Source organism: Octodon degus, unplaced genomic scaffold (assembly GCF_000260255.1).
Source record: "Octodon degus isolate 3935 unplaced genomic scaffold, OctDeg1.0 scaffold00383, whole genome shotgun sequence".
Lineage (NCBI taxonomy): Eukaryota > Metazoa > Chordata > Mammalia > Rodentia > Octodontidae > Octodon > Octodon degus.
The window spans coordinates 595,958-606,768 of record NW_004524959.1 but is presented as its reverse complement, the minus strand read 5'-3'; the positions used below and the strand labels follow the sequence as shown (position 1 = coordinate 606,768).

Sequence of the window (10,811 nt, the reverse complement as noted above, 5' to 3'; positions counted from 1 at the left end):
CCATGTGGTGTACATACGAATGTGTCCAAGTCTCCAGTGACTAATTTAGTCCCTGGAAAATGGGCTATAATTTCTTCTGCACACTGATTTATTGGGAAATGTGAGACTTCTTGCAAAATTTATAAATCCACTACATGGACATATTATTTTATAAACTTAATTATAAATCAAATCATTAAATGATGATATTTAGAATACTAAAAATGTAAATTTAATTTAGGTGGAGGATACTTTTGTAAAAGCAGTTCATCTGTAGTTATACGTATTAATTATTCTTACAAAGTTCAAGGTAATTCAGCACTGCATGACTTTCTTTTGTGATATTTTTTAAAATTATGTTTTAAGGACCTACACATTTTAACAAAATGTCTCCCTCCAACATGAAGTACTGTAAATTATTTGACAGGGAAACTCAATAAACTCTGTTCTGACCCAATGGTCAGGAGTTAATTAATATTCAAATCTTTCTTGCATGCTCATCTACCAAGAAAAATAATCATCACTTTGCTCCTCCTCTGGAGTAGGAACATGATGTTTAATGCTTATTTCAATTAATTATTCTTCACATCTTTGGTCTTTGCTCACACCCAGAAAAAACATAATTGTTCATTTTCTAAAAATGCAGTAAGACTAGAATTGTCACTGTGATTCTATACCAATTAATTTAAAACCTCCTTGAACTTTAACATTAACCTTTTTATTTCTCTTCAAGCTTAGTGAAAATCCACTTCCCTGTTTTGGTGGTGAAAAGAAAGCCAGAAATAATCTTAACAGTGTATATTGGAGATAATTTATTGAGTTAGATAACGTATGAAATGGAGATGTTAATAAGGCTAAAGTTAATGCTACTTTCCGTCCTCAAATTGACAAAAGCACCAGAGGAAAGAGCTCTGCCACTCATTTTTTTCTTCTCCAAGCCATCCTCTGACTTCAGAAGCTCTTAACTTCCTTAACAAGTACACATTTTATCTGGCATTTGTGCTTGCTTCTAGTTAGTGCATGCTTCTCCTAACAAATATTGATTAGCAGTAGTTTGACATTTAGTGCTATTCTAATGGGAAAATACTGGAACTTCATAAAAAGTGAATAAAGTTGCTATTTTTTTTAAAGTCTATACTTGTAGATAGTAGGATACTCCAGACAAGAAGTGATGGTGATTTGATAATAGAAGTGGGAAAGAAGGGAGAAATGAATGCTTTCAGGAGCGCAGAAAAAAAAATATGATTAGGAAATAAACATTAATCTGCACCCAGTTTTTTTTTTTTAATCCCACATTCCCTTACAGGATATTAACAAAATAACAGAAAACGTAGAACAAATCTAGTAGCTTATTGCTTTTATACCATGCGCTACTGACTACATACGAAATGTTCCCCAGACTCTGATATGCTTTGCGGTGGAGGTTTTGGAAGGTAGCTGGATCACAGGCGCTTCACTACTCTTCATAAGAATGCACAGCAGAACATGCTGTAAGGAGGAGGAGGATGGTTGCCAGAGGCAGTTTGGATGGTTTATGTGATTTGAATCATTGACTGTGTGATTCTCCAAAATCTAAACTGGATGTAGTAAGAAGCCACATTCAATGTGTAAGTGCAGGTGTTTCTGTATGTTTTGTAGTCAGTACTCTTTAAATTATCAGTGAAATTCATATGACATGACATTGACCTATTGATTTATTATATTTTTATTGTCCATATTAGTGAGATTAGCGTGAATAATCTGTCAAGATAGTATTGGTAATTTCTTTCTCTATTTGTTTATTCATATGGATTCTTTTCAAGAAACAGTGTCAAAGTTTGTTAATTTTGTCACATAAGTTCCTGTTTTAATTTTACTTTATTTATGCTCTATTTATTTTTCAGACTGCTTTGGTGTAAACTTATTCTTCTTAAGTCATATGTATTAAAATTTACATATTGAAATATTTTTCTAATATGTGCCCTTAATATTATAAATTTTATTTTATCTATTTTCCCTATAGCTCTCAATTTTTATTTTGGTGCATATTATTTTTTAATATTTAGTTTTAATTTATTGCTTTATGTCAACAATCGCTATGACTTTTTGTTGCTACACTTGATATGCAATTATTCAAAAGCAAAAATAAGCATTAGTATCAGGATCTATTAACATTCTTCACAAAAATACTTCAGTATTAGGTCCTACATAAACATCAAACATTTTCATTTTTCAAAAGCTGTAGGTTTGTTTGTTTATTTATTTGTTTATTTTGGTGGTGCCAGGGATCAAACTCAAGAAATTGTACTTGACAGGCAAGTACATATTCCACTGAGCTATCTCCCTGACCCTCATTATATAATTTATTTTAGCTCAAAATGTTTTTACTTTACTTAAAAAAACTGTGTTGAATATTAGAATATGTAAATCATTGTCATTTAGTTCTCTAATATTTGACAATTTGTAAGCTATTTTACCATTATTTGAGTTTGAGTTTAATTCCATTCTGGTATAAGGTTTCCTGGATTGGAATTTTTAGGGTGTGCTTTATAGTACACAGTGTGGTCTGCCTTGGTGTATATTTTGTGGGAGCTTTATATGAATGTGGATTCTTCTTTATTGATTCATAAATGTGAGTGAGATGAAAATATGCTCAGTGTCCAACCTGCACTCAGTGATTTTCTTTCTGCTTAACGTGTTAGATAAAAAGGGATAACGAAGTCCTCAATTCTAGTGATGCATTTGTACTTGCAGTTCTATCAGTATAAGCAACTGTTTATAGACTAGAGTGTGAGGTTCATGCAAGGTTTAGGTTGTTATACCCTACAATAAAGAATGTATTTTTATCAACATGTGATATCCATCTTTATCTCCGTGTTTCTGTCATTTGGATTCAGTTATTGCTAAAATTAATATATCTGTTTCAGTTTATTTCATTCTTATATTTATTTCTTTTTTATTAATATGTGTGTGTGTGTGTGTGTGTGTGTGTGTGTGTGTGTAGTACATAGAGTTGACATCCTTTGTGTGGAATTGATACCTGTACATAAGATCATATGTTCATTCCTTTTCTCTGTTAGTCCCTCATCTCCGTCCCCTCTTTCTTGCATCTCTTGATCCTCTTCCCCTCTGAGGAAGATCTGTCCCAAACTTCCCATAGCCTAGCTGTCATTGGTTCTTCATTTATCCGTTGGGTTTCTCATGTAAGAGAAACCATGCAACATTTAAGTGTTTGTATCTGATATATTTTACTTAATGTTATGCTGTCACAATGCATTCATTTTACTACAAATGACCTAAGTTTATTGTTCTTTATTTACTGATTAATAGCTTTTATTTTTGTTAACTAGAACATTGAAGTATTAAATGTTCCTCATTCTCTTGAGATAAGAAGCATAACTTTTTAAGATGCTTGTAAATATTGAATTCTGTTGTTTCAACACCAATCCTTAGAGTAAGAAGTTGGTCTAGTAATCATTAATAGTTGTTGGTAATTGTAGGTAGCAAATTAATTGCTTAATTTTTATTTTTTGAATATGAATATTATATCACAGATACTTATATTTTTAGAATATTGCATGGAATACCTCTCCTCATCAGTTTACTTATAATCTAGCCATTTCTTCATATATTAAATTTCTCATAAATAAGATAAAATTGAGTCCTGCTTTATTGTTTTGCACTCTGATAATCTCCTTTATTTGACTATTTATAAAAAATTCCAAGTGAATACTGTTACATTTAGATTTCTATTGTCTACTTTTTAATCACTGTGTTGTTTTGTTCTTTCCAGCTTTATTTTATATTCCTTTTTAGCCTTTATTTTGAGTAGAAAATTTAAATCATTAGTAGTTAGGCTGCTTAACTGTATTCATATTTTATGTAAATACCTTTCTAATAGCCAAAGCAAATTATGATGTCCTGCCTTATGCGAGCAAAGCATTATTTAATTCTCATCATGACTTCATGTATGACCCACAAATTATTTATGTTTCTTTCTAAACACCAAACCACTTAGGTTATACAAATTCTCATTCTGTAACTAGATATCTTAATTATCTCATCCAAAAATATCCACATAATGATTTCAAAGTTTTAAATTGTATTGCTGTCTCTAATGTGACCTAGTTTATTGTCATTCTAGAGTATAGTTATATTTTCTCTGTATTTTTAACCAGTAGGTTATGCTTAGATACTATACCAGTTAGATGTTTTATATTGTATGATCTTTTTCTGTCTACTTTATTTTATATTTATTTAACAAATAATTTTTGAGATTATGATAATTAATTTCAGTGCTTATCTTTTGACAGTTTTTGTTTGTTTTGTTTTGTATTTGGTATGGGCAGTTGAACTTACCTCTGTGCTGGCCAAGAAAGCACTGTGCTGCAGAGGTATATCCTCAACCCCTGACAGCATTTAAATTCTTGGATATATTATCTAGTGTAAGAAAAATTAAATTGTGATGTCTTACAAAATATTTAAACTATTTTATTATGAAATATCTCTTTATTTTTACAACATATTCTTCACTTAAAGACTGTTTCCTTTAATACTACAGTTAATTTGGTTTTAGTTTAGGTGTTATTTTCTTGGTCTAATTCTTACATTTACATCTAAGAGCTATTACAGTCAAGATGAACATCTTTTTAATATCGTCTGTCTTTTATCTCAAACTAGAATGCTTTATGTCTTAAATAGATTATTTATTTATTCATTATTTAATAATTTTTATTCATTTTAATGTGAAAAAAGATAAAATAGCAATGAAACAGTTTCAAACCAGGTTAGTAGGATGGTTACAATAATTAATACATTGCATATTTTTGTCTTCATAGTAGTTATTCGGAGGACAAGATGCAGACATGATCTTTTGTCTAAACAATATTAGTACAAACTTTTATTCTCAGTGAGCTAAGAGAAAGTAGCTGTATGTCTATACTAACTCGCTTGTGTATACATACATATATTTTTTTCTTCCCCTCCCCTTTTTTCACAACAAAATAGTCCCTTATTTACACTTTTTGAAGCTAGTAACACATGACACTAGGTTTAGGGGAACATTTTCATTGTTTTTTTGTCCCAGTTGTGTAATTTGTATGAAGTTTAATCCATTATTCTGAATATCTCCCATATGTACTAGTGAACTGGATTCTCTTTTTCATGCTATCTTATCATTTAGATATAAAAAATATTGAATTTCACCAAATATCTTTTATGTTTCCAGCAAGATGAGTTTTATTCTTATTTCTATTATATAGATCACTTATGGATTACCATATTCTAAATGAATTTTGTGCTCTTGAGATAAATGTCTATTGGTTGTTCAATTATAAGCTCTTCAAGGTGTAGTTTGTTTGTTCCACTAGTACTTTCTTAGAATACCTGTGGTTAAATTTTTAAGAAACTTCCTCTGTGGCTTTGCTTTCTTAATGTAGGATGTAGATGGAATCAAACAGAATCCTGTACTCTTCAGGGTACATGCCTGGAGTACAACAAGTGTGAGGCGATGTGTGTGTGTGTGTGTGTGTGTGTGTGTATACTCAAAAGCTAGACTTTCTATTTGTTATTGAGATATGTTAGATATTCTTGGAAAGATATTTTTTCATTTGCTGCAAACCATTAGAAACATTATTTTGGAGTTTTTACCTTTTTATAATTTTCAGAGATTACATTATTAATTCATCAAGGAGTAGGTATAACACATTACATATCCTGTTAGTTTACAATTAAATTCACTTTTTGATTTGCTTGATTTTTAATAGGTATGAAATACTACATCCCAATGTCATTTAAAGTTCATATTTTGTTGTAAAAGGAAGTCTACAACTTTAGTTCTTTTTAAGGTATGTATCTTATTCTATAGCTTTTGAAAATGATTTTATTACTATGTATTAATTGTTCATAGTAACAGATTTCAGTGACGTTTTTATGACTGCGTACAGCATGCATTGACCAATTCAATAACACTTTTTCATTTAATCGTCTTCCTTCCATGTCCTTACCAATGTCCCATAACGAGAGATACACTATAAAGTCAACTTAGTTAGCTTCTATATATGGGAGAGAATGTATTGTACTTGAATGTCAATATCTGGATTATTTCATTTAACTTAATGTTCCCCAGGTTCATCAGTTTTGTTACAAATGACAGGATTTCACAGTTATGTGCTATTGTGTTTATTTATATCTTTTTCATCCAATGAACTTTTGGATGCTGGATTCCTTACCTGAAGTACTATGAATAGTCTTAAAAAGCATAAGCTTTCTAATATCTCTTTGTTACTTTGTTTCACTTTCATTGGCTGTCTACTCTGGAGTGTTAAGGTGAATTATGTGGTAGCAACATTTTTTGTTTTCTTGAAGAACCTCTGTAGGTGCTATTATAGATATACGCATTTGCTTTCCCCACAACAGAATAAGAGTTACTTTTATTTCACTCGCTTGCACTTTCTATTTTTTGTGTAATTTCTATTAACCATTGCAACTAGATAAAATTTTCCATTTTGGTTTTGATTTTTAATTCTGTGGGTGATGCTAGGTGTGTCGAGCATTTTTAACATATTAGTTGTTGATCTATATTGTTTTGTCAACTTTCTATTCAGAAAACTTGCTAATTTTTAATTGAACAATGTTTTATTCATAAGAGTTTCTTAAATTTCTATATATTATCACTATTTACCCTATGTCAAATGAATAGTTAGAAAATATTTTCTCCCATTTTGAGGCTTTGAATTTTCTCTGTTCATCATTTACATTGATTTTTTCATGTTAAATAATTTTTTTAGTATCTCGGACTTCTGAAATTTTCTTCAACATAAGTTGGTTTTCCAGTCAAGGGTTATTTGCTAAAAGTTCAACAGAGATGACATTAGGTTAGAAAACAGCCTGTGCAGGTGTTTTGGCTAAATTAACATTCAAAAGAAGCCTGCTGGAAAACATGCATTTGGGTTCAGGGGTAAGCTATAGTTCAATTTCTTCCTTCAATTCTGCTTTATCATCTTATACAAAAAGGAGCTCAAATATTAATAAACAAGACATGACTTGCCCACAGAAGATAGGATTAATAAATGTCTTTGCACCATGCTATCAATTAACAGCAACTTTACAAGAATTCCAAGGTCTGTCTGTGTTAAAATATCAGTTCCTATTAAGAATGTGATCATTATGTACACCTAAAATGTACCAGTAAATAAAAATCATCAGTTCTTTTCCTACTATGTTGAAAAAGTAAAAGATAAACAAGAATAAACTAGGCCTTTCAGGAAAACTAGGCAAGCATCTCTACTCTGGCAGCAATCTAACATATCCACCCTTAAAAATTTAAGTATTAATTGTTATGATAAAATTCAATGCAATTAATTGAACTGAGGGTAACAACAAAGGATCACTTCATATATCAATTCATATATATATTCAATATTTATATATATTCACTCAACCACCTACTAGGTTACCTGGGAAAGCACTATAGAAACCCGGGGTTGGGGGGAGAAACTTTCCTACTTATTATAACAACACTGAGACAGAGACTCAAAGTCCAGATAAAGATTAACTGGGTGTGTAATAATTAGAATGATTTCTAATCTAATAAAATTACTTTACTACTTAATGTAACATTCATTTGAAGGGGCCATGGAGATGGCTCAGTAGAATAAGCATTTCCTTGGCAAGTGCAAGGGTCTGAGTTCAATCCCTAGTTCTGCCATAAAAACCCCTCAAAAACAAACAAACAAAAAAAAACCTTTTTATTGTTAAGCCCTAACAAGGTATAAAATTGAAAAGCAAAATTATAGGAGAAGACTCAACAAAACCACTAGAAGAAACAAAGGAAGTGAAAAACTGTACTAGGAACCAGGCAAGTATGAACATGGTAGGACACAGAGAGAACAGTGAGCATGTGCTGAAGATACTAGGGGAGAGGATCTGGTGAAATTTTGATCTTAGGCAAGTCAATAAATACAGGAATAATGAGACAATGCTTCTAAACCCAACTAGTGCTTAAGAGTCATCCTTGCCATTGGCGCTGTCTCTGTCATCCTCTCCTTTCTCAGCCACTTTTTCATTATCCTTGATCAACTCTGGCTGGTCTTCCTCACCTGATCTTCATTTTCATCATCATGCAGTAGATTGCCCTCCTCAGCAGAGTCATCTGCAGCACCCTCAGACTCCATCTTCACATTAGTTTCATCTTTCTTCTGGGAGGTGGTGGTCTGCTCCTCTTTGGTCTTATCGTTCTTCATCTCTATTGTTTGTTTTCTCTGTTCCTTTTCAATTTTTTCCAGTTAATATTAATATTCTTTCCAGTAAAAAAAAATGAACTTTTTTGTTTAATCTTGGTCAGCTCCTTCTTAATGGCCTGGAGGTCATCATCTCTCAACTTTTCAGACTTGGACAAAGATCCTCGCTGCCCACTCTTAGAATTAAAGCCACTTTTGCCTCTTTGTGAGGTGTTTCCTGATCCACGCTGGTCTTCCAAGGGCACTACAGCCAGAGCAATAGGAGAAAGAGAAGAAACGCATTCTGGGTTACTTTACAACCTGTCATAATAATCATGTTGAAAGTCATAGTCCAAGTCAAAAGAGAAACTGAGTAGAGGGGATGGAGAAGTTCTGGTACTGACCAGTACATCTCCGCAGCAGATCATTTCACACCTGCTTTTCCTCTGTTCACTTTTGACTCTGCAGCCAGATTAATATGTAAAACCTGGCCAGCAATCATTCTGCCATCCTCCCCAGCTACAGCAGCCTGTGCATTTCTCTCATTAACATACTGGACAAAGGCAAAGCCCTTATGAACCAAGCAACCCACAATTTTGCCATACTTTGAGAAGATGGCCTTCACATCAGATTTCTTCACCACAAGAGTGTTCAGATTCCCAGTGAACACACAAGAATTCATGGAGTGAGAACCTGTCTTGTTGGTAACATTGCTAACCATCATATTTAAAGATAAAGTTGCTAACAGTGACAAAAACTGTAGCTGAAGATCAAAAAGATCTCACAGGATAAGGATGAGAGAAAAGATTCAATTCCTAATATCCTGCTTCCAGGTTCCCAGGAGTTGACTGCTGCTCAAGGTCAGCAATGTGGCAGCAACCTCTCAGTCTCTGTCTTACCTTGCTTTCTAGAAACTTTTTATTGGATGTAATCTAATTGATCTAATCTTAGATTAGTTTAATCTAATCTTTTTTTTTTTTTTTTTTACTTTTGTTCTTTTACTTCCCTAGGATTTGGTGGGTTTTTTTGTTTTCCAGAAATTCTCTGTCAACACCAATGTCCTTCAGGGATCTCCTATATTTTTGAGTAGCAATTTCAGAGTTTTCAACTTTAAAATAAGATAATCTATTTTGTGTTTGATTTATGTTAAGTGACAGAAAAAGGGATCAAGGCGCAATCTTCTATCATGAATAGCTGTTTTTCCCAGCATTATGTATTATCACAGAAGTTATGATTTTTTCAGTGTATGTTCTTTGGAATTTTTGTCAAACAGCAACTGTAGATATAGGCTATTAGTGACCCTCAGCATGCTTCTAATTACTGGAAAACTTTGTAGTGAATTACAATTTCCTGCCTTGGTTATGTTGAATGGGAAAGGAAAGAAAGAGCAAGAGACGAATTGTGGAGGTGCATGGCAGCCATCTGGGGCCACTGTTTCATTCTATTGGTTGAATGCAAAATTTCCCATCCTTTATGACACCAGGAATCAATATCACGATATATAGTTCTTTTAAGGACTAAGCATGATTGTGAATTCAGAATAATTCAAGCTCATTACATTCAGTGTGCATTTCATTGTTCTTTTAACATTGTAATATGTAAGGAATTCATTATACAACTCATCATGATGCAGAACAAGTGGGAGGCTGAGCTTGTTTTCCTGCAACTATATGGTTCCACTAGGGTATGATGTGTGACAGTGACACCTGAGATGCATTTCTTGCGTTCATCTTACTCTGTAATCATATTTCTTGCCATTACTCCAGAAAACTTGCTTCAAAAGAACAGAGACCATTGGTATTAATATAAACATGTGGACCTTAATGAGTCACAAACAGTTTTTTAAGGCTTCCATCACTTGTGGTCTCAAGCAGTTGAACTTCTTCTAGCAGGGTTGCGTGAAGAGATGTGAGTTTACATTCAGACACAATCTCTTTGGCCAAGGTAATGAAACCAGAAATCTTTTCAGTCATGCTAGCCACTCTGTGCATGCATGTACCAATACAAAAGTACCAGTTTCCTTAATATATAGTCATTCAATTACCTAAATGGTTCTCCAGCTCTCATATTGGTTGACAACATACTTTACCATAACATATCTTTGTTCATGTCTCCTGAAAAATATATTGAACCATAACAAGCATTGTTGCCTTGTCAACACTGGTAATCTCATCACCCTGGATTGATTGACAAAGTTATTCATTAATCCTTTGTAACAAATATTATTAAATATTTTATGCTGATTTATCAGTTAATCTAGTTATGATTCTAGTTAAAAGAGGGACATATGTTTCCTTTTGAACTTTAACTTCTGCTAAAACTCCAGGATAAATGTCCTTAGCAGGAGGCAGGAGCAACTCTTCACTGATAATAACTGGCCTCTTAATTTAGCAATATGATCAGTTTTAAGAATGATGCTGTCAGGACAGACCTATTGGACCAAGTGCTGACCTTCAGTATTGCATCTGTATTTACTGTTTATAACTTTTTCCTTTCTAAAAACTCCCAAGCCTTGTCTTGTTCTTCAGGGTGCATATGGAGTATGAATGGAAGTGGAAAATAAAATAATTCCCTAGCCATACATGGGACACAATAAGTATCAGGTTCTGATTTAAAGCCCACAGAGAGGAAATC

At 32.8% G+C, this 10,811-nt stretch overlaps 1 pseudogene; it reads right to left on the bottom strand.

The window, feature by feature from the left end:
• Window positions 1-7,959: 7,959 nt before the first annotated feature.
• Window positions 7,960-8,898, bottom strand: LOC101571463 (annotated as a pseudogene).
• Between the last annotated feature and the right edge of the window lie 1,913 nt (window positions 8,899-10,811).